This window comes from Atractosteus spatula, chromosome 14, assembly GCF_055471065.1.
Source record: "Atractosteus spatula isolate fAtrSpa1 chromosome 14, fAtrSpa1.hap1, whole genome shotgun sequence".
Classification (NCBI taxonomy): domain Eukaryota; kingdom Metazoa; phylum Chordata; class Actinopteri; order Semionotiformes; family Lepisosteidae; genus Atractosteus; species Atractosteus spatula.
This window is the reverse complement of record NC_142719.1, coordinates 8700246-8725125: the sequence shown is the minus strand read 5'-3', so window position 1 is coordinate 8725125 and position 24880 is coordinate 8700246. Positions and strand designations below refer to the sequence as shown.

General features: G+C 40.3%; 1 protein-coding gene across 2 annotated transcripts in view; it reads right to left on the bottom strand.

Annotated features, from left to right (window-relative positions):
• Positions 1–21899, bottom strand: part of luzp1 (leucine zipper protein 1) — a 69579-nt gene extending 47680 nt beyond the window's left edge. Inside the window, exons 1-2 of one of the 2 annotated variants that reach the window (XM_088932309.1) lie at positions 21676–21899; positions 1989–2110 (exon numbers count right to left, since the gene is read on the bottom strand). The gene's annotated coding sequence lies outside the window, so the exon portion shown is untranslated. The remainder of the gene's footprint in view (positions 1–1988; positions 2111–21675) is intronic. The other variant, XM_088932310.1, reaches the window with a different exon arrangement.
• Positions 21900–24880: the final 2981 nt, after the last annotated feature.

The window sequence follows — 24880 nt, the reverse complement described above, 5'->3', positions numbered from 1 at the left end:
AAAATTGGTGATGTAGTTAGTTATACTTCACCGTGTACAAAAGTCACAAGTCATTAAGAGACTTTTTAGAACTTTTATGCTACAACTTAGGGTTATGTCCATGTTTTATAACTTAACAAGGCAATCTTAAAAACATCAGTCAAATCGGTGGCAAGCTCCTGACAGGTGAGTCGGCACCAATTGGATGAGCAGCATCTCATTCGCTGACATTACATCGGTTCCTGCAGAGTCACAAGAGTTGCCGTTTGCCAGCGTTTTGAGTTCATCTGCATCCTACATGACTCAACACTGTCTCAACTAGGAAAGCCACTCAGCCTGGGCTCAAGAGAGTCGCAGGTTTGAGTCGGTGTCATGTCACAAGCTGACTGTGAGCTGACAGCAACAATTGGCTGAGCATTTGAGATGAGTCAGCCATGCCTTCATGGTTTTCGGTTTGCAGAATAGTGGCACAGTCAGAGCTAAACCTCACATACACAGCCTGTCATGTGTTAAGATGAATGACTCAAACGTGAAATTCTTCCCATTTTTGGGTCCAGGCTCTATATTAACAAGCCAAAAGGTGAAAACGCACAACTGCCAAATTAAATGGAAATATAGGAACAATAATTAGAGAACAACATGAAAAGTTTGGATCTCCCTGCACTCCAGAGTTTATCTCTGCCTTATTTTCAACCACGGTCACATAGCAGAGCTATGGCATCACGTACAGCCTTTACGCTCCAGGAATCCTAATAAACGTTGAAATCTAGGAATCCTGATCACCCACAGTTTCAGACTAGGGCCCTAGGGGCTCAGTAAATGGCGCAAATTCCCTGAAACGTTCCATGTTCTTATTAGCTCTAAAATACAGTTATGAAAGTGGTGCTGTAATATGGCACTGCTGTGCCTGTGCATAGGAAAAAAGGAAAAAAGACACTCAGGTGAGCAATCTCAACTCTACACCCTAATTACATGACACCTGGAGAGAGACAAAGGCATCATACCCAGGATTTTAACTCACAACCCTGTGTCTAACAGAGTTCAGAGCCCTACCCACTACCCAACACTGCTTTGGATGAAAGACAAACAAAATCTGCTTTCACGTGATGCCAGCAGAGTAGAACAGAGGTGAATCCAGGTCACCCCAGGTGACCAATTCCAATGCAACCCCTGGCAATCTTCAGCCGATTGAGGAATCCCAGTTACACTTGGTTACAAGTTAAAGAACTTTGCTTTATTATTCTTTTATTGCACCTGGTATGGAGAATGAGAACAGGTTCTTATTTACAGAGCTGACCTGGAGACCCAGTTACACAACAAGGAATTTACTGGAGCAATATGAACACAGGCGAATGCTCAGGAATACACAAACATTCATCCTGAACCCTAACCACAACACAGTGCTTTGAATGAACGACAAGATCTGCATCTGCAGTGGCGTGAATCCAAGTACCAAGAGAAGAATAGAAATCCTGTAGTTCATGTATCAGACCCTCTCATAATTATACGATAACCTGTGATGTCCCTTTCTTGTGCGCCTGTTAACTAATAAATGCGGGGTGTCAGTAAAACACATGGCAAACAGCCTTATGCATATCTTGGCTCTTATCTGTCTTGTTTGATTGTATCTTGCAGAAGGAAGTCAAATGAATATGAACCTATCACACCCAAAATGCAATGCAAACCTTCACCAGCACTGGAGATACGACAAGGCAATGTGAGGGAAACAAAATGGATTTTACACCTTAATTTGTAAATGAAGGTATCTCTTGCCACATCATAAAATGAGTCAGTCTTTAATATACATCCTCAATTGTGATAATAATAATTTATTATGAATAAGAGCACTATGAGCCATGAGTAAGCAATTCTATAGAAAATCATGTGGCATTCCAAGTATTGTTAAACTAAAACTGGGGAAGAGAACACAAAACTTTTCCAGAACTCTGAAACTGGAAAAATAACTATAAATTTGGTATTTTTAAGTTTATCAATTAGCAAATACTTACTTTCCAGTGTTACATTCTCACTCATGCAGATCAACTTTAATGTTCAAGATGCACAACAATCTGTCAAAGCCCACAGAAGATCTTCAGCTGGGTCCTAGTAATTTCTTTCCAAGCAAACTAATCTGAAAAAAAAACAAATAAAAAATGAATTCACTTGAGGTCCAAACAATTTCTGAGCACTGAAAGGACTTAGACCACCAGAGGATAGATTAAACCAGATAAAGGATATACAATAAGAGAATTACAGCATGACTCAGATTATTGCAGAGGTTAAACATGACTAATATGGCTTTTTACACAACAGGACATTTCCAAATTTAGCAACAAATGAACCACGATTAGTACACCTACACAGCAGGATTACACAGTCACACAACTATCCACTATTAATGTGGGCATTTATACTACAACAATACCAATTTTATCACAAATTTGGTTGACTTTAATGGTTGTTTCCAACATGGTGCTCCTATCTCCCGTGTGACATGGTATCCCTTTAGAAAATGCTGCTGTTAACAAAATTCATTTTTTTCTCTTTTATACATCTTTATCGTGTGTACATACAAGGCCCTTTGACTGGAAAGTTCTGCTAGAAGACAGTGTCTGAGACAAGACCCCGAGGCTGTCTGCTCTCGGCTGAGTCATACTTATTGAGTTTTGATACTAGACTATAAGGCTGCAGTCTTAAAGGTCAAATGGCTTACAGAGCAAACCTGATGTCTTTAATGTGATATGGGACAACACACTGCAGCAGGGGAAGAGGAAGGGGATTGAAGATGGCGGTAATATGCGATTTCTCTTGTTTAAGGTTCATCAATTTTACAGTCTAACCAACTTATTAGATACAGCACAAATCAGAACTTTTCCTTATTTTCTCACTGTGGGCCACAGACCAATCAAAGGGTGGAAATAAGACTAACAAAACTTCTAAAACTTACACTAAATAGCTTTACTGGACTCTGAAATAACAGACTGAAAATATATGTGCTGGGAGGTAAGATCACCAAGGAGATGTGAAGCTCTCAGATCAGTCTAGCCCTTAAACACTGCAGAACAACTTGTTTTCCAGTGGAGCTCCTGAATGCATTGTTCTCTGAGGATTTCAGTAAACATGAAGAAGTTTTTCTTTATCTGTCAGCTTGAATGACCCTGTCTGACCTGTTTGGCACATAACTTCTGTGAATAAGCTTTTAGCCAAACAGCATCACACCTACAGCAATGCACGCAACCTACTGTATTTAAGCATGTAGTGCCTCCTACTAAAAGTACAGAAATTCTCTCTGTATTCTGCATACTTAGCAATGTGCTACCTAAAACGAAAAGGCATTTTTTTAGAGGGAGGTGGCACAAGGGAGTAATTTAGCATTTTGAATGAGTCATTTACTCACTCAGAATGAACATCAAAAAAATGTCAAAACATATCTCCGTAATAGTCATCAGAATGCTTAACAGATCATTCCTGCTGTACCATGCCGATCACACACTTTCAGACTTTAAATATCAGAACAATATAATGATCAACCAAAAGCACAAGTTTGTGAGTAGAGGCTGAACATTAACTGTGTTCATTTAAATTTCCTCATTAACCAATGCACCTCTGAGCTAAAGGCTTTATCTCGTTTCAGGCGAGTCAAGGCATGCCAGTGATATAGTCTCTGACTTTTAGAGTGAGATGTTTTTCCTGATACAACTGAGAGCACTTCAGAAAAACTCTCCAGACTAAGCAACAGAGTAACAGATCAGTTGGGAATGGTCTCTGTTTAATTTAGCTACCAACGTCAATCACAAAAAAGAACTGTGAGAGCTAACCCCGAACAGGAGGGGACTCCTGTCATCAATGCTCCTCCTGTTCCTTGACAGTAATTAATTCCAGAACTACTTTACTGATTTTTTAGGATTCCAGGAGAACCGACAGCTGTAACACAATATCTTATACACGAAGAAGTGGATGTAAGAACTGGCGCTTTTCATTTTGTTGCTAAATAGGCCTTCTGATCCTGGTCTGTTGGTGAAATTCAAAATAGTAACACTATGGGTTACGTTTCTTATCCTTTAGGTGCCCCCACCACCATATTTGTGCAAGAAACTCTTATTGAACCACTTTCAGGGCACAGCATTTTTCTCCAGGGTAAAATTCCTTTTTAAAAAGTCCTTTTAAAACCCCAAATCAATTAGTGGGAAAAAAAAAATCAATTTAAGTTATTTTCAGCAAATCAAAATCTTTGAAAATGCCCAGTTATTTTTTTCCAGGCTGCAAAGTGTCTTATACATCCTACTCTCAACATTTTATCAGAGGTTGCTCCGAAATGTTTTATACTAGAACTATTTCCTGTACATGATTACCATTACACGGTTCGACAATTTTTGCTTTGTCTGTGTTATGAGGAAAGGAATGCCCAAATAAAACGCACAGAACAGGAAGCCAAGGGGTAGAAGAACCTTGACATCAAAGCACAGCAATAAGAATACGACAAAGAATTAGAAATTTAAGGCATGAAGCTCATGAAATTAATTCTCAGAACTATGTCAAACCACAACTGTGTGGTACATGCCTAAACTCAAATTCCACTAAGGAGGAAAGCAGGAATGCATTGACAGCCAGGATTGTCGCCAAACCCTAAATTCTGTCACAAAACAACGATGAATTACTTATTAAATTTCCTTGTTCACGCCTTTGTTTTTTCAAGGACCACAGGACAGGTTGTTACACTACTAGCAATGGCAGACTTGTTCATGAATGTTTTTATATCACTTTTTTCCCCCAATAACAAAACATTTTTCTCCACTTCCCGTACTAGTAATAAACTTTTAAAGGAAAATGCCCCAGATTCCACTTTTGAATGAAGATGAAATTGACATCTGAAGTCACAACTCGAAAGGATTACTGAAACAACAAATGAAATACATCCAGTAACTGTGGGTTAATGTGTGGTAATGTGGTAAGTTGACAGGCAACACAATCCGTGAAACCCAGTCATTAGGAGTGCGATTCGCAAAAGTTATTTTGTGCTCTACAGGCAAAATTTTAAAGCCTTTAATTGCCTTGCAGGTCTTGGGTCCTGGAATTGACTACACTGGAACACCTTCTGTGTGGAGTGTGCATGTTGTTGCCAGGTATGCATGGGTTTTTGCTAGACGCAGAGTTTCTTCTCACTTCTAAAGACATGCTGGCTAGGTTACTCTGTGTCTCTATATTGTCCCCGTGTTCATGTGCCCTGTGAAGGACTAGTGTCCCATCTAGGATTTGTTCCGGCCTTAGTCCCTATAATTCCAGGATAACCTGCTTTTGTTCCTCATCCACCTATTATTGTAGCAAAGGTTGTGGCAGCCCAGAATTAACTGCAACCAAACAGAAATGGTAAATTCCGCTATCCTAACACCACCTTCAACGCCCACAGTAATTCACTAAAACATCTCTTTCATTTGGGGGCTTTAAATCCAAATTGATGCATTTCTCTTCACTGAACTCTCACATGCTCAAACTCAACCTTTCTGGCTTTTCAGTAAATGCAGGTGCAGGGACTTGACAGAGGAATTCGGATGGAAAGCAGAGGGTTTTTGGCCATTGATTAATTGAGCTATAAACAAAATGGAATGCAACAGGTAATTACACTATTATAATCAAGCTTTTTTGCTATGAATTTAAGAGTACTGCCTGGCTTTTCATTAGGGAAAAAAATAACAGTATTGCTTTTGTTTAAAACAAGCTGAAATAAGCCACTGCATGCGGTGTACTTTTGGTGTTCGATGAAGTGTACGTATATGCTATTAATTACCTAACCATTTTGTACTCTGCATATACCACAATTCCAGCTCGGGCATGCATGCATTTGATGCAGGCTGATCCAAAATAAATGTGACATTTGATCTCTAGATCTAAGTCATAAATCATAGATCCGAATTCAAAACAAAAAATGCATTCAGAAGGAATACCTCTAAAATGGGAATAAAAATGAGCAGATGTTGTTTTTAGCACTTAACCCATTGCAATTGCTACACATCATGTCTTCCGTCTGAGAACTGGAATTGCTACTGTACACGCTGCAAGAATATACAGGAATAAACAGAAGGCTTTCCTTTTATAGAATGTGCTAACTTCTTCCTTTGGGAATCCAACCTGGTTCCTCAAGAGTGCTTCCAGGACCTGAATCTTTAAACACATCATTTCGGAGAATCACGAAAGTTCCACCAAAGTCAAACTGCCTGCTTTTTTGCGGGGTCTTTGCTGGGTTTGTCTTTTTAGTCCTGCTCAATGAGTCACTTCCACGACACTTGTGATTAACATCCTGTCTAAATCTCCACCCCGACAATAGAGTTTGAACTCTTGATTTCTCTCAGACAGGGAACAATTGCAGTAGTTCCCAGCAAACATCGCCAGTAACAACAGCCGGCATGACTCCAAGGTGTTCGATTTGACATGCGTGGGGGGCTGCTGGACTACTGTGTGAATCGATAGCAAGAACGAGACAGCATTCTTGGAAACCTGGTGGAAACAGACTTAGAAGGGAAACCGAGGGCCGTTCTTAAAAACAACAATCTCCACTCACATTGCAAGAACTGGAGCACTAAAGTCTTCAAGGACACTGCATAAAGATCTTAATGAGCAATGAGTGATGGAAAGTCAGGTAGTTTGTACAAATCCATAACTGAAATCTTTACCAATGGTAAATATTTAGAAGTTGGTCACTGGGGATTTGATTATCATAGTACTTCAGGAAACAAATGTTTCACTCTGGTTACCTACAGCCACTACCTACAGGCAAATTAGTGGGCATTCCAAGGGAAGATCTTCATATATGCCTTTTGGGAGCTATACTGCCTTTTTGAATCCAAAAGAAAACATACAGCAGACAAGATCTGGACCAAACCATAAAGGAAAGGTCAAGTCTTAAAATAAGCCGAGGCGGGCCTGCCGAGTTGTGAAAGAATGCCAAGCCGTTCATCCATTCCATATATACTGCAGATCAAGGGGGAAAGAAGCCCAATCTGGATCTTTTTTGGAAGATAAAGTCATTGGGGGGAAAAAAAACAAATATTTGCTATAGATGTTCGAAGAACTTTACATTAGACGCTGGGGGACCGAGCTTTTTCAATGGCAGCCTCACACCTTTGGAATACCATTCGAATACCGACGATATTCAAAATCTTATGTTTTCATAATCGGTTCCTTTTAATTCCTCAGTAATACATGGTTTTATTGTATTTGATGTTTACTGCACCTTTTTAGATGTATAATTAATGCAAACTGCCTTAAGGATCCTCTAGGTTGGAAGATGCTGTACAAGAAGAAAATTGCTTGACTGAAGACTGAATCTGAAGCATAATGTTACCTGCTCTACTTTCTCCCATTGTTCTGCGAAACGAGGCAACGTGCCACCCATTGAATCCTGTTAAACAAATTGGATCCGTAATAGAGTAGAGGAAGGGAGCTTTAAGAGCTACCAGCAGTCATAAAAAGCACAAATAAACCAGCAGCTTCCAGATGGCGAGACGAGGAGGAGTTACATATGGGCTGTGTGACTTCAGACATCTCGGCTTCAAAACCGACAACACCTGGCCAATATCAACAACCCCCAACCTCAAGAAGGTGAATTAGATCGCATGCCTCTAACTGGTCTCAAAAACCATTTTAAAACGGTCTAAAAAAATTGCAGCATGTTAAAATTGCACATGAACACTGCTTTGCAAAGCTTTATTTTTAGCATCACTTAAAAGGCATCCAGCCTGAGAACACCAAACTTATGCCAAAACTATCTTGCTATACTGTAAATGAATTTAAATTTGCCACATAGTTCTGCATACTTACTTTTAGGCTGAAATGTGTTTTGCAAACCCTGATTAATAGACATATTTGGTTCTGAATATCCATCCATTTTCAATAACCTCTTCGTCCACCATTTGGACGACCAAAACCAAAATTTGGAGACCATTTGGAAATGCAAGGTAAACTAGACAGTACCTCTTTGAATTTTCTCCCTGTAGCCTTGTTTTCATCGGGATCACCAGTTTTCCTCCCAGAGTCCAAACTCCACATGAAATAGAACCCAGGACCCAGGATTGGTAAAAACCAGCATGGCTGCCCTTAACATTATTCACAGTGTTTTGGGCTCAACCACTGTAGGTGCTCATCCCAGTTCAGGCTGAGCTCCATGACCAAGTCATTGCGGGTTCAAGCCCGGCTACGATCAGGATTGCCCAAGCAGCGGCACACAGCAGAGCCTGCAGTGGGTAGGGGGGCATGGGTCAGTCAGGTCTTGTCTTTGTCTGAGACAAAACACGGTGAGTGCAGGGGCTGTCAGTGAGGGGGTACTTTTTAAAGAGGCACGGAAATCTCAGAGATACCTAAAACCTGCGTCACAATTGCTAGACGTCGTGAGTTGGTGTCAGTTAGAAAATATTCTGGAAATCTGCCTTACGCCTGCATAAATGTACCTTGTAGGTGGACTATCTCGTTAATGGTATCAACTCTAAGTGGCTCTTTGATGGCCGACTCTCTATTCCTAAAACAACTTGGTAGCGGGCACCATGTAGCACAGGACACCACAACTCATGGCTTACAAGTCAGCAAAAGCCAGGCCCTTTATTTTTCTGGCACAGCTTCCAAGCTAACATATTTGGAATGGAGAAAATTCCGTGCGGTCCTTTTTCGGACAACTTCTGAACGAACGCTTGAAAACGTGTGCGTGCTGCTCAAACGGTCCCCCTTCAGAAAAGTTTTCATGTTTTTCTTTTAAAAGAAACGCAAGGTTTTGTTGTTTTTTTTTTAACTTGTGCGCCTTTGTGGCGGTGGTGCCCCATTCTTCTTTGAGCTGTGCTCAGTCAACAGTATTTCAAGCCAAGGAAGTGGAGTTTTGAAAAAGAGAGCTTGTATGTTGATACAGGTGTCCAGGCCACCCATTTCCTCTCGACAGAGGCCCGACGCTCTACCCACAACCAGCAGTGTGGAAGTTGAGTCAGTGAAAGAATACAGCTTTTAACACGCATGCAAAACTGTGTACAATTTTTCTAATGCATTGTGTAAAACCAAGCAAATATGTACGGGGCATTAAGAGCCAGTTCACTATGAGAACACACATGATTATGCCATTAGCTCTTTAAACATTGTAATTTTCACTGGCTCGACAACGTGGTGTCACAGATGTTTAACTTTAGGATATAGGATATACGCTTAAATGCACGTCAGCTCAGCATTCACGTAATACATTTTAGAAGCATTCAATTTTATTGTGAAATGGGAAGGGTTTCAGAAACCTATTTTCATGCCCATAATGAAATGTTCAAGATCTTTCTTTCCAACATGGGAGAAAGTAGTCTTGAGAAAGAACTTGAAATTGAACGCTGCCCACACCCTGTGATTTTAAGTGAAGCAACAGAGCTGTAATAGAGCTGAGCTTTCTCCTACAAGTAGGAAGCACGTTAAATGGAGTCTCTTCGGAAGCCTTCTCACCTGTAGTTGCCAGGGGGTTTCCAAATGCTCACCACATTAAGAAAAATTAAGTTATAACTTGGTTTGGACAGCGAATTAATTACATGTTTAAAAAGCATCTACCTCATCAGTAATAAATGGATTCACAAAGACTTTAAAATCGATGAAATCTGTTTTCCTAAATCAAATTCCTTGACTTATCCTAGAACACTTATCCAGGAGAGTGCATAGTGTGAACAAACCCCATCTCTCCGGAAAATGTCCAGTTTTTTTTTTTTGTGAAGTAAGACTTTTCTCTCCTGAACACACGCTATGAAAACCTGACTCCACAGTATGCCGAGGTGAACACAAACCCCACATTTGAAAGTGAAATCCTTAGCAGTCTGAAAGGCAGAGTGTCTTTCTCCAGCGCGTTACACACTGTAATTTTGCTAACACCCGTGGCAAACTCGCCCCCATATCTCCGCCTCCTGCCGTTATCAGCACTTCACTCTGAACCGAGGCTCTCTGGAAGAATCCATCCCACGCTAAGCGCTGGCGAGATCTGTCAAGTGCTCGCAGCTACCAGGGCCTCAACAAGCACTAGAAATCAACGAAAACGGTTTTCAAAAGGGCTCAGAAAACATGGCAACAGAAGCCAAATAAAAAAAGGTGACATCTTCTTTAAATACACAGTACAGCCTGTGGAAACCTCTGCAGTAGAAGCCCATCCACAAAAAACATTTAGGAAAAAAGCAGCCATACAGCACAAAATATGAATTTCTTTGTCCATGAGCACTATCTGAAATCTGTGAAGCAGACACGAGACCGTAAAAGAAATCCTAGAAGAACACTAACATTTCCATACAGTACATTCATTGTCTTCATTGTTTGTGTTAATTTACTTTTAGGATTTTCACATAAATCCTGAAAAAAAAGCACACAATAAGAGTCCAAAATAATGGCACTGAATCGCATCGCCACTCAGCGTCAAGAGTCAAAATTTGTTATATACATGCAGTTAGTTTGTATTCCCTAGCCAAAAACAAACCTTCAGCCAGACGGGAATGACTTCAAAAATATGCCAAAAATCCTTTGTAAAATCCAGCTACAATCTCCCCTCCCTCCGCCCCAACCCTTGACACACGCAAAAAAAGAATAACAAAAAAAAAACCAAGCACATTAATAACACATGAGTTTCCACACAGCTGACCCAGACTTCCCTTTTAAGGGCAAGCGGTTCAAATTTCTCTTTTCATTGACTTCCAAAAATACCCTAGAATCACCGCTGAAACTTCCTTGTGTAAAGAACAACTCCACCCCCCCACCCCTACAAAAAAAAACAGAGTGAAGAATAACAGATTAGAATCGTGGGAGTTAATCCTAAAAATCTGGCCTGTACAGAAGAATGTGAAAAAAGTGGCAAAAATGCTTTTCCGACTGTCCACTCCCCAACTCCACCTCTCTTTCAATCAGCAGGATCACAAACATGTAGCCAGGAGACAAGAGTTTTCTAGGATCAAATATCAGACAATCTCTACAAAGTATTTGTTTCATCGACGTGTCAGTTTCAATGACAAGTATAGAGGGGAAACACAGTCTTTCCTGATGAAGACGGAGATCATCGGTGAGGCACATCACAATTACAAAATGTATGGAATTTTTTCAAAAGATGCACCCGACGAAGAGGAGAGTTCTAAACTAAACGCTCTACTTTCTTCCTCCCGGAACACTGGAAAGCACCTGGCTAGCTCGAGCTCAGAAGCTCTCTAAAATACCAGTCCACTTATTGTAAAGGTCATGCGGTCGCAATTTCTATCCCAAACACACTATCTTGCAAGTGTCACCTCCCACTTACTGAGAAGTATCTTAATATAGTGGAGTTTCGTGTAGCTAAGCTATAACTCATTGCCTCATTAAAATGAAAGAAGGACCAGTAACATTAATAAAAGAAAAAAAAATATCCCAGTGAATCTGGTCCAAAAAACTAAGCCAAGATACAAACACAAAAAAATGAAAACCAGAATGAAGCCAGCTAAGATTAATACAATAAGAAAGTGTTACCTAGAAGACAAGTAAAATGCTCCACTATTAGAAAAATTATCCACTTAAGCTTTACGGTGATTAGCTCAGTCTCAAAAAAAGGACTCAACACATCAGATTATTCATTACTTTCTGTTGACTAAAATAGAAGTACTTATCAGACATGAGAACATTCCCTACCGTCTGTTTACTGTAGCTGAGGAACGTTAGAATCCATCAGCATTATTAAAGGCCAGAGAATTCTGACTTTTGACATATGCAAAGCCCACTGATGGCTTTATTTTACAGTACATATGCCACAAATCCAAGCCGGTACCTTCAAACTTAAGGAACATTGTGCTATTTCCTAGCGTCACACACTTATCGATTTGTCTCCCTGTCTCCAAGATGTTCAACCTTTAGTAACCCAGAAAACTGTAAATTTTTATACTTTCTTTTGCTGTCTCTGCTTTTTGACCTGAACGAAAAGCATCAGAAAGTTCTTCAAGAGCTATGAAAAGCAAACAAACAAGTCCCCTCCTCTACAGATTTACCTCTGATATAGATTATCCCTGATAAGAAACAGCTTGTTGAACTGAGTAAGAACTTCAGCAGCTGCTTACTGAGGGTCCTTCATGGACACTGACACATGGCTCCTCGTTGTCCCGACGATGGAAGATGGAATACAGGAAAAACAGAAAATCTTCAGCAGATTCTTGAAGCCCTATGATTTGTGCATGTGCAGAAACATCACCAATAATGTTAGGAGCCAGCTGCATAAAGGACTGAATATTGACCTCTTCGATACCCTATGTGCAGATAGATTACCATTTCATGTTGGACCAGTCGCCAAACGGCATCCTGTAATGATCTATGCATGTGCTCTACTGGTGTTTGATCCTCCGTTCGATAATGTATTGTACTGGGCTTTCCTTGTACGACCCCAGACAGTTAGATAAACAAAACCTATACCGCTTCAAAGACAATCAGCAGATATAGCAGCTACACAGCCTTTGCCACAAAGAGGCTCAACACTCAAAACCGCTTAAACACTGGCCAACACTGGAAAGGTATTTCTCCCTTTTGGTCTTGGTCTGCTCACCACACATATTTAATCATTTATAACCCTGATACAGCACAGATGAAAGGAGGGATCTAAATGCACAGCAAGCCTTGCAGAAGCACCATATGGAAAATTCATTTGAAAATCATTTATCCAGCCTAATACAATTCCAAGCATTCCACTACACCCATCATCACGCTCACTCTGAAATACTCCCAGATCCTCTCTAAACTTTCCCCGCTTGTGAGACGGGAGCAGCGGCTTCAATTAAACCTCACATGGGGAAGAAGAAGGGAGATCTGTTTTCACACATTCCCAAGCTGCAAAGCGAAGGCCAGGACGATCATCAAAACGAACCCCACAGCTGCTGGATTAACTCGCTAGTGAACAATCTTAAGAATCTAGCTGAGTCTAAACAATTGGTCTTTCCCAAGCCTACAGGTAAACAAGGTGAAGGCTTACAGCATATGCCAGGCGTTTTGGACATCATTACTATTCAGGCGACACCTATGCTATAGGTTGACTAAATCTTCTGATATTTGTCACATCCCTACTATGCGCAAACCGCATAAACCAGCTGTATTTAGTCTTTAAATCTGAAAACAGAAAAGTCAAAGTCAAGATCTGGTCACAGGCCAAGAAACATAAAAATGAATGCTCTTGGATTTGTGTCATGTTCCAGAAATTAAAATTTGGAACAGAGCTACTCAAGTTCTCTCTCTTTTTTTTTTAATCCTTCTACTTAGCCATCATAAGCCCTTTCCTGCAACACTGAATCCCATTAACTGAAAAACATATCTGTGTTTTTTGAGGTTCAAGTTCTGATTGCTGAAATCAACATTCAAGGAGAACTTGTTCCTTTGTGCATGCAGACAAGGAAATCAAACAGCTCCTTTCTGCTTTACTAAAGAAGATGATTGCTGTTTACACTTACCTCCCCACTCTGTTACCAAGTTCACAAACAGCCAGCTTGGAGCAGTCTTATTTTTAACACACAAAATTCCTCAGATTAAATCAAGCACATCTTTTCATCCCACAGGCTTTTATTTCAGTCAGAAACTATTTTTTTTTAGAGTGGGAACATTGGTCTTAAGATTTCTCAGCTGTCTATTTAACTGTAAACTGACAGGCTCCCATTCTTTGCCCAATCCCCGTTACCTGTCTGCTCGTATTGCAGCTCTTAACAGCAGACTACTGCAATGAGCAGCTCAGCTGTGACCCTATAGGCTTCTAGTCTGCAGAAGCTCTACAGAGCTTTTGTGCAAATAAACTGCTTGCAGCCATCTTAATTTCATCTACAAACATATGAGAAGGACACTACCTAGATAAACAGAGCAGTCTCTTCCAAAAAAAAAAGTGTTGCCCATATCTGACTGCAACTAAAGCACGTAATAGGATGATGTAGAAAATACTGCACTCAGATTAGGAGAAACACAAACCTCAGGTTTTAGTTTTGGTGAAGGGACAAGCTCCTTAAGGGCACATAAAGGACAAGGTGTTACGAATTCTGTTCACACTGAGAATTAAGATGTAGTGGTACCTATTAAATAGCTTTTTTCATTTGTGTTTTCAATTAAACTTATATTATTGTTTTTCTAGGTAAACTTTCCAATATGGGTAATTGAGTAGTTTGTTTATTCTTTGAATGGTGACAGAGCTCTTTTTGTAAACCTTAGTTTGTTGAGTTGTCAGATGCAGCACAAAAAAAACGGAGTGAAGGAAATGGAAGATTTGAAAGGAAAAGGAGTCAGACGTCATGTAAGTTATTTCAGGGCAACGGACACTGTAGCGGAAAAGAGAGATGTACAGAGGTTGAGAGAAGGCTGAGAGCTGGGAAACGTTCTTGTGGTCAAAATTCCTCAAATACTGATCTGCAGTTAATAGAATTGCTTTATCTGGGTGTGAGGAATAGGTATTTTGCACGTCAGGTATTCCAAATTGCCATATAAGGTACAAAATCAGAAAGTTTATTGAAAGACAATGATGACTGGGGATGTTCACTGAAAGAACAAGGTGGTTTATAGTCTTTCCTTATTGTTTATAGTGGTTTATAGACTTCATTGCAGACAGTTTCAACATATACTAAAGGTAGTGGAAGTTATTGAAATTAATTCAGAAAACACCTGCTTCATAAAACTCAAGGAAAAATTCCTAAAGGACAGAATTTATGAAGCTTATGTTTAAGTTCCAGAGATGGCCATATCCGTACACTAACCCAAATAGGCCCAATGATTTAATCACCCACTATCGGGTCTGTTAATTGAGGATGATACCCTTTTCCAGGAATGCCTCAATTTTTCCCTCACGGTTAAGTCACTTTCCCCACAAGGAATATCAGCAGATCCTGCCAAAGTCCTACGCAAAAAAAAACAATACCTTAGTGTAAAGCGGACAGAAAGTGTCCCCCCCCCCCCCAACACAGAAAGTACATCTCCTGATAGTTCATGCTATCACTAGTCTAGTTTCGTAGAATTTCAGTTTCAGTTTATGGATCAATATTCCAGCATCGCAACCACAATATTTCACAACATTCACTCCTGTGATAACCTGCACAATTAGGAAGGACCTAGCAGACTTGCTACTAGTTCCAGTTTACTGGACAGTCACGATGAGACAATGCCACTGAAATACACATTCCATATTCTAGCAAGCATCCCCACCCTTGATGCAGAAGTGGGGTCTCACTACCTGGACTCCTATATTACATGAGCATTGAATTACACTGTACTCAGAAATTCATAGCAGTTTCCAAATTACAATTTTGCTGCAGCAGGCTAAAAGTTTTCTTAATCCAAATTGTGAGCTTAAATATGTAAATTCTTTTATTTGCTCTAAACAAGGTTTAGTCAAAAAAATACCCCATCCTTTTATGCCCACCAACTCCCAACGCCATTGTCTTCCCACATTTTTTAGACTTATTGTTCTTAATTGTGATGTTTGAAATTTGGGGTCAAAGAAGATGTCAATGGCAGGCACAATTAAACCATCAGCAGCACTCTCCAATGAGATAGACACAGTGGATAACACCCCATTAATCAAGTTTTCTCACTCATCTCCAGCTCGACTGAGGACAGAACCTAAAACAAGAAGTATAACAGAAATATTCAGTTTGATGTTATTAAATCAATTCAGTATGTGTCAGGCTGATCACAGATCACAGATCACAGTCACTGCTCATCACAGATTTCCTTTTTCAGGCTGTATGTAGACAGCCAGACAGTATAGCATATCAATGTGCAGTCCTGTACTCCTATTCAAACTAATAAGACATATTTCTCCCCAAAATTTGAGTTACCTCTCATCACAAGGCAGGCTTTTGGGCATTGAAATAATAAATTCACATGAGGAAAAGTTTATGGTTTCAATTCTAAAGTTTACTATGCATTTCAAGAGGATGAACCTCTGCTTTCAATCAGTATTTACAATTGTTCAGACACATCCACCATAGTTGCTGATGAACAATCTAACTGTTAAGGCAAGTTAATGTTCCTTAACAGTTCCTACATTTCTTAAGGCTCTAAAAATAGGTCTAAATGTCAGTGTTTAAAAGATTTAAAACACCCACAAAATCTTTATAGGAACAAAGTCAAGATTCTTTGAACCAAACCAAATTCATTTGTCAGCTTTTTACAACAGGCAATGTCACCCACAGGAAAAGAATTTAGAATTCTACATGTTACTGGCTCCAAATATTAGCCCTTTTTTAAAAAATAAATTCAACCACCAGGACCAGCAGTAATATCCTGCTGCTTCCATTTCTAACATCTAAGTGCAGCATTTATTTGCAGGCTGTCTTTCTGTTATAAAATGAAGCCCAGCTTGTGTCTGAGGCAGGTTCATTCACCAAAACCAAAAAAAAAAAATATCATGAGAACCAAGTATAATTTTGTGACTAAAAATAAAGCCTTCAAAAATATTCCATGCCGAGTCAGATGCCATACTGAGGTTAAAAATAGGCCAGAAGAAAAAAACAGCTTTTAACTACAAAAAAAAAACTTTCCCCCCAGTACAGCCAGCAATCTGGAGTGAGATGTGCCATAAGGCAGACTGGGATCTTCATTCTGAGCCCTGGGAATCCACAGAGTCCTCTAGTCTTCCTTGTCACATAACGGAATCAAGAGACTTAACAGGTCTTAATCACAAGGGTTTTAATGTCTTCAGTCACTAAGGAGTGTGGATTTCAGATCCCTACAGACCCCATAGAACCAAGCATGAGGTTCATGACTCATGCTTCTTGAAAAGTCTGTTTAACCTACCAAAGAGCAGAGGACACAACTAGGTGCTCTGGAGAAAACCTTTGTGCTGTATGATGACTGGAATCAACAAAGACTATATAAAGTATTCTGCCAACTGTTTTTGCATGGCATCCAGCTGGCCTGCACAATAACAAAAACTAACCAGTCTATTGAAATGTCTATTAAATATTCACAATGTTTGCAGCAGGCCTTGGTCTTTGTTGAATACAATAAACTACTATTTTTGGGCGACGCATTTTATTAAGTCTCCCCTTGAGGTACAGGAGGCAGGGTGGAGACAATATAAAAATGGTAAGCTTGACAAAATTGTAGAGGCATGTGTGCATATCTCTTCCAACCCCATACTTTCCAATCCTGCATCACAGACAATAGCAATACAGCTATTGCATTTTTCACCTCATACCTCAATGTGGAGCATTTGCAAAACTATTCCTTTTGCCATTGGTGATCTTACAAAAACAAAAACAAAAATGCAGGACTGCTTTTTTTTTTACCTCCTAAATAAATTTGGAACAGTCGATTTAGGTCATATTCTCACCCAATTTGGAATGGCTATTCTTTCCTCCAGAGTTACTTCTCAAGCAATACCATGTGTATAGCACAGGAGAGAAGGAGACACGCAGACACGTTCCTCCAACACGCAAGAAATGATTTAAGCGATTTAAAATCCAGAAAAGGGAGGAGAAGGCCGAGTCTTTTGAAAAGCTAGAAGCATCAAAGTGAGGAATGGCTGTAACTTTTTAGTGACACACCTTTAGGATATGCTGTAACTTAAAACAGCTTTTGTTCCTTTAACACATGGCCTAAAGCAAATACAACTTGCACTCTGTAAAACAGACACTGAATTTTAGAAGTAATTAACTGAGTGGCGGGCACACTTGCATCTATACAATATTTTAGATTTAAAGAGATTTAGTTTGTTATTGTGTTATACGTCTAGTGCTGCATCATAACATACAAATGTTTAATGGGACCACTGTATGCAAAAGAGCCCCACTGAGGAAAGTGAGCAACACCTCTAACAAGGCGGCTCATTCAGAGTCCATGTCGAGCCCTACAATCCACACAGTGCTGGCTCAAGTGTGGCCTGTGTCTTAAGCCAGCTATGACTGACCTTCGCCTAATGGCGAGGGACATGTGGGTGAGCCCACTGTAGCTGGGTAGAACGTGCCACCCAGGGTACCCTTGGCTCACTGCATGCATAGGCTCCCATTCCAACTTTGGGGGAGTTTACCAAACGAAAACAGTTGAGGAGAAAACGCTCTAACAGGATACTGAAAAGCAAAGCATGTATGGTAATGTGTGAAGTATGGTTAAGCCTGTTAATAATTTACTGAACAGTGGGTTTGGCAGAACCCCATTTCCCTATTAAGCATGCACCCGTTGCCATGAGGTCAGGAATATGAAAATCATCTGAAGCTTGAGTCAACATCCTTCTCTTCTCCTCCTGTAAAAGGCTGGCAGATAAATCAGGAGCAGCCCGGCTCCAGGAGAAAGCAGACAATCAGTTATTGGATCATTTACCTCTCCAATCTAGAGATGAAGAAACATTTCTAGGTGCAAAGCGGTTTTAGACTTCTGACACAATTCATTTAGTTTTCTTTATAGACTCGGTTCTACTTTGGAAACGCAAAATGTCACATCTGCGGAACACTTTGGAGAATGCAGCGAGTGCTTGCTAAGGACGTGGTGTTTCACATTGTGCTGGTCTCCAACTAAAAGAGTATTCAGGATAAATAAACAGGTAAGACTATTTTTCCCTCGATTCCTCATTGAGCAACACGTTTCATTAAATTACATCCAAGACATCCATCCACTATCATCAAGCTGCTTATTCCTAGAAGCTTAGGGCGCGAGGCAGGATCTTAAGGAGCATTCTGTAGAAATGTCAACACTGGCTTTTGAGTACTTTAAAAAAAGACAGCTTAGAGATGATAAAACACTTATCTGCAGCATATTTTGCAGCTTCCTTAGTAAGCCTTGCTAGAATGTTAAGAACACAATACAGTAATTCTAATTTAATCCCAGCCATTAATGATATCCATTACTAAGCATTTAGTTATTGAAAATAAAGTGATTAGTCATTTTTCCCCATGATATAATTCACTTGAGTCTTTAGAAGTATAATTAACTGGCTTTCAATGTTCCATGATGATACATTTTTGCACAAAAGTAACTTATCAAATATTTCAAAGGATTTACATATCCGTCCTGTATCTCACCAGAGCATACACAAGACTGGTAAGAAGCATGGTCTTTTTAGAAACATCTGGATTAAGAAAAGAACCCTTCTTGGACATTCTTTAAAAACTTCCAAGATTGGAGTACAAATCTGTTAGTAACATCTGCTCCTTGAAGTGCAAATCTGAAGGATAACAACCTCCAGTTGTTTCCAAACATTAGAAAAGGTATTTCACTGGAGAAAAACAGGTTTGGATTTTAAACAAGTTTGGTCTGGTTGAGTGTATCTGATTCACATGGCAAAAAAAACAACACATAAATAAACTTAGATTTGAAGAAGTCTTCGATCGGAATTTACTGCTGGCAGACTACCCTTTTTTCAACTCCATCTCCCGTAAAAACAGTTTTGCACTGAAGAAATCAATGATGGTCACCCTGTGACCTTTGCCAGGAGCCTCTAGAAAGAAAAGGAATCCAGCCGCACTTGAAGGGGAACAGCAACAACATACCAAACCAAAGTTAAAGGGGCAGCAGCTTCAAGTTTAAATTGTTTCAACTTGATCTCTGATACAGGGCCAGAGAAAAGTTTAGATTTAGATACAAGCACCAGACCAACCAATTCCCATCCCTCTTTGCACTTTGGTGCAATCCTACCTTTGTCACTTGATCGCTTAATAATTCAACTATTTAGTAAGGACATCATGTACAAGAACACGTCATCTGACAGTCATGGATAATAGCATGCACATATTTGCTACATAAACTTGTTTACCACTCAAAAGACAGAAGATAGTGAATTTCACACACGGATACCTTTCCCTTTGTAATGGCAGCAGGCATTGCAATAAAACCGGATGATAAAAAAAATTAGTACTACTGAACCAAAAGGCTAGAAAATGGATTTCAGTAACCGAACTATATTGAACCAATGAGTTACACTAAACGCCTCCATCTCTGGGAATTTCAGCAAACCTAACGCTCACTTGAAAAGCAGTCACTTCGTGCTTGAAACAGGTTGGGGCAGGTGCCATATTATGCGCCCCACCTGTGCAATTATTATTCCGTTGCAGTAACCGAGTTCGTACATATTCAGAATTTGACTTAATTAAAATACCCTTCCCCGCTTCATGGCGTCTGTTGTGGGCAGGAGATGTTCCTGCGATGCTCTTGACAGGTCCCCGCAAGACTGCTAACTGAAAATCATAAACATCTTCAGTACTGCAACCCAAAACATACTTGACGACGATTTGGTGCAGTATATTCGGAAATATGCAGAAGCGAAATGCCATCTATCCTAAAAGCCTCTGCTACAAAACGCACCTTGCACTAACACGCTGCATGCTGTAATTAACTTAAAGTGCCCTCAAACGCTAAATACACGCTTGTCCGGGGCTTTTAAGTGTGCACACTAACATTAAATCAAAATGCACCTCTCAAGGTGAAAAGGGGAAACATGTACACAACTTATGTAAAAGGAAACCGCTTTAATAGTTTACAGTATCTATAGCATGTATTCCTCCCACACAGTTATTTGATTCCCAAATATCTGTACATAAAAAACGAAAGTGGACTGCGTAATCTGTTTCCGTCTTCGTCTATCTGGGGCAGCATTACACGTGTTAATTCTCAAATTGTCCACTGCAACACAAATTGCTATTGCCTAAAATATAAGCGATTCGCAAATCTACGGTGTTAACCGTTCCTTTCAGTGCTAGGTTAAATATTTAATTTCCACAACCTTCAGCAATCAATTGATAACCCAGGCGCATTCATCTGACCTATTACAAGCAACATGCAACACACTTAACTGTAGCCAGTTACCGGCTTTGTGCTACATTGCGATTCATTAGAATAGTCTTTACAATAGCGACAGAAACAAACAACGCGTGTTGTTATTAACTTAGTTTATTGCTAAGTCTCCAAAAACAACGCGCAGCTGAAACTTCGTTTCGTTTCAAATAAAATATTTCCATCAGACCACGACAGTATACTTTTACCGCAGTAAGAGGACCCACTGAAGTACTCTGGCAAGCGTAACACCCAGAAAGTTTTGAACTTCATGTCTCACTTAAAATTGTAACCTCCATTCTTCGAGTCCTGATCTCGAGGCGCTTCGACAAGAAAGACATCGTGAGCGCTTACAAATACATTGTTCTCGCAAGTATTTTTCTGTTCACCGTTCAACACTCAACAAAATTAACGGGCACCCCGCTTCGTCCTCAAGAAAAAACAGCTGACGACCGATCTACAGAATTACTTAAGAGTTTTGGCGCATTTCAGATATCAATTGTGTAACCCCATCGCCTTCAATTTTCCGATTTAAAAAAAAGTTTGTCGGGTAGTTCACGATTTACAGTTTCCTCAGCTACAAGGCACACTGTATCTTAACGCTAATGTGTTGCAGTCGGGGTTTGAAGTGTTGGGAGCCCTAAGGAAGCGCAGCGCTGGCTCTGGAAATGTTTGAAGAGCTAGAGAGGAAAACAAGATGTGTCCAACCCGGTTGAAAAGAAACCTCAAACGACTTTAAAACAGCTGCTCCAGCGGCCGGCGATACAGCCACCTGGTTTTCACAACAATCCCCTTTCACGCGGGGGTTTTCTGGCTGCCGGCTGTGGAACAGGGCAGCAGCGAAAAAGCTCTCCTGCCGCAGTTCAGTCATGCAGTCCGTTCGTGCCAGAGCAGTCGCACACAGGAATACAGTAGCTCCGTTTTCCCAGTCTGTGCCAAGCAGCCTCGGAGAAATAAATCATACCTCCTTACCTTACCATATGGAAAACCGGCGTTTCCCCCTCCAGGAATACATTCAGTTGCGCTGCGTAAACGGACGAGAAAGAGACAGTCTCTTAGTCTTTAAAAAAAAAACCCAACTCCTTTTTTTAAAGTTTCGCCCTCAATGGTACAAGCATAATGCTTCCCCCCCCCCGCGCACACAACCCTCGCTGCTTCTTCCCCTCTTTTTCCCCTCCCAGCTCTGCAGGATCAAACCATCACATTCCACAGATCCTAACAATGAAAAAGGTGGGCTTTCCTCCGCGCAGGAAAAGAACCACCCCCATCGTCGACTACGCTCTGGTGAAGGGACGCCCCTCTCTGCCAGAAAGAGCCCGCCTCTTCCAAAGGAATCGCTGATCTTAGAAAACACATTGCCGGCGTGCGTAAAAAAAAAAGGTGGGGACAGGCTTTCCTGTCAAAAGTAACCACCTCCAATGTTAGCGGAGTCGTGCTTGTCTAGAGTCAGTCTACCCCCGGCAATGTGCGTCACTTATATTGCCCAAAAAAGGCCGGCGTTGGGACTGATTGCGGAGATGGCAGGCGGGACTTACAAATTACAGGACCTGTCGTTCTTTCAGTTTACTGCAAAAAAGGGAGGTTTTTTTTTTTGTAGTCTAGCTCTCTCCTGACTGGAAGAACACGAGAAACAGGGATCTAAGAAGTTGGTGGTTGCGGGAAGAAGGGGCGTGGGGAGGGGGATGGGAAAGAGGGGGGGGAGACTCCGACAGGACTCCGCTGTGTGGAAGTCCGTCGGTTGTTTTTTCAAACGAAACCGAAATTTCTCATCTTAATTTCAGCTGAATTTGAGCGCGCCGGTTAGTGCAAACGTGTTGACCCGCTACGGCCCTCACAAGAAAAACTTTTAAAAGAAGCTTAGCAGTTAATACTGCAAGTTGTTATTCTTGCCTAGTGCTTCTCGGCGCACTTTATTTGTATTTATGTAAGAGTTCTAGTCTTTTCAGTATGTTCATAACTCGACGGTTGACTACAATATGCAATTTAACAGTTGCAAAAAAAACTGCTTGCTCAAGTGAATTAATTCACTAGAGTTCCTTCATGACCAAAAAAGAATTCGATTAACTTGGGTATATTGAACTAACGAACACAGGTAAACATACATAAACGTGTTTATACAAAGGATTTTCAAATGTGGTCTTTAAAACCCCACTGCCTGTAGGAAGTAGAGAGACTTTCAAATACAGTAATTGATCCCTTACTTTAGCGCGCAATTTCATTAATTGCATCTTTTTTATTTTTCACAACAATAAAAAATTGTGGTTTTCAAACATCTAAAGGTGGTTTTCATGGGCAAATCAAGATCTATGACAGTCTGAGAGAACGCAAAATAAAAACTCTAATAAGTAAATTATTCATGGCATTTTCAGACGTATTTGATGATAAAGTAGCCAATTTAAAGTCACGGACCTGTGTTGGAGAGCCCTGTTGTACACAGCACTTCCTAGCATGTTATTCACTGCTTAACATGTTTGCTCCTAATACTATAACAATAATAATTCCTTGCATTTCTGTCGCGCTGCTGGCTGACTCGTGTGTATGTACAGAATCTGCGATGGGTTGCCTGTCTGGACAATCTCAGCCTGTGCCGTTCCAAGTTCCGGGTGCGGTATTATATTTGGTTGTTTCTCAAGGAGGAGTGATACACACCTTGCACTTTCACACAATGAGGAGGGAAGACCGTTTGGCTGTATTGCTCTTGTGAGGTCACAGTGACGCACTGCATCTTTGCTCCAGGTCATCTACATGGCTGTTCATAAATGTCATTCTGAGGGTAAGATACGGATAAATAGGTAGAAAACAGTCCCCCATTGACATAACATGCCTACATACAGTAGCCCAAGGTGAAATCTCTGTCATTCAGGAGTTAGCAAGTTGGGCTGAGCTAAAACTTAGATTGTTTTGATTTGTTTTGGTTTTTTTTTGTGTAGGATTTTCTGGCCATGATTACTTTCTGTTATTCATGAAAAAGTTACAAGCTGTTGGCTCATTTTGCAAAATAATTGGGGATCTGTTGTCAGTGAACCTATCCGCACTGTACTTATTTATCTAGCCTGTCCTTTGAGAGACAGCTCTTTATTACAAGGAGATGTCAAAAGGAAACACATTAATTAATGCAGGAAAGGAATGATGACTTAACAAAGGCCAGATTATTTAACTTGCTGACGCGAGTTACTTTATGAGGTGCTCTTTGTACAGTGGAAAATATACCATCTGAACAGCATTGAGTAAATGCAGTGGGACACTGTTTTACAGTATGGTTCTCCACTGTTTCCATCCAACCAGATGTCAGGATGGTGATCAAAACTCTTGCTTTTAATGAGGAGCTCTAGTTAGTGAACGAAACCCCTTGAGTCTGTGCTGTAGTGCATATTGGTACCAAAATAATTTACACACTTGACCTACAACATTTCACAGTCTTTCTCTGTAGTCAGACAATGCAATAATCTGAACTCCAGGGTGGTCCCAAACAGCAGAAGTCTCCACCTCTGGTCCTACAGGTCTTCCAGGTTACTGGTTTTTAATGATATGCAGCACTTTTAAGTTATTGATGAATCAAGGAAGTACTCTGTGCAATTAAGAAAGCCATGGTCCTGAAGGGCTGATGAGCATTTGGTCCCAGATTATCTCTAAATGGCTTAATTTATCAAATCCTCTGCTTATTTGAAGCCAGTTTGGGAGCCCTTTCACTTTTTAGTGGTGTTTCAGTCTAGTATCCAGTGTCTGATAATTATCTGGCCATCTTGGCTTAAAAAATCTCAGTTCTGAAATCCTTAAATAGTTCATATACAGTAGATACTTTCACACTTTTCTACTTAACAAGGGTATTAAATCCAGTGAGCTCAGATGTTCTGTGCAACATCTTTAAACTTAACACTTTAACTACAGGGAACTGTTACTTAAAGTTCTTCATTGAGCTGACCACAAATCAGCGCCTGATTATTATTCATCTGTCTCAGTATCAGCATTTTCTGTCTGAGTCAAGAAACATGGCATGTGTATTTTTCTTCACCAGGAAATTACTCTTGAGTGAGGTAATACATAGTGTGTACACACAGCACTAAACCACTGTGATTTGGGTAGTTTTATTTTAAATTACACTGAAAAAGTCTCTTTCGTGCCAAATAAAGCCCTATTTCCCCATCTGGTTATTTTTGATTTTCCAGGTGGTCGAAGT